General features: G+C 49.3%; 1 protein-coding gene across 1 annotated transcript in view; it reads left to right on the top strand.

Moving 5' to 3' along the window:
• The window catches only part of COL4A5 (collagen, type IV, alpha 5), a gene marked incomplete at both ends in the record, with an annotated part of 87,800 nt that overhangs the window by 30,719 nt on the left and 56,730 nt on the right, over positions 1–351 (top strand). The window lies entirely within an intron of this gene.

The following is a 351-nucleotide window of genomic DNA, read 5'->3' as shown; positions in this document are numbered from 1 at the left end:
TCCTGAACCCTCCTCCCTTCTCCCTCCCCATCCCATCCCTCAGGGTCATCCCAGTGCACCAGCCCTGAACACCCTGTCTCATGCATCAAACCTGGACTGGCAATCTATCTCACATATGATAATATACATGTTTCAGTGAATGAAATGAGAGTTAAATGAGAGTTAAAAAGGAATTAGGATATATCAGTTCAGTTCAGTCGCTCAGTCGTGTCCGACTCTTTGCAACCCCATGAATTGCAGCACGCCAGGCCTCCCTGTCCATCACCAGCTCCCGGAGTTCACTCAAACTCATGTCCATCAAGTCGGTGATGTCATCCAGCCATCTCATCTTCTGTCATCCCCTTCTCCTCC

The sequence above is a fragment of the Bison bison genome, unplaced genomic scaffold, assembly GCF_000754665.1.
Source record: "Bison bison bison isolate TAMUID 2011002044 unplaced genomic scaffold, Bison_UMD1.0 scf7180017848986, whole genome shotgun sequence".
In the NCBI taxonomy this organism is placed as follows: Eukaryota; Metazoa; Chordata; class Mammalia; order Artiodactyla; family Bovidae; genus Bison; species Bison bison.
This window is presented reverse-complemented; position numbering and strand designations above follow the sequence as displayed.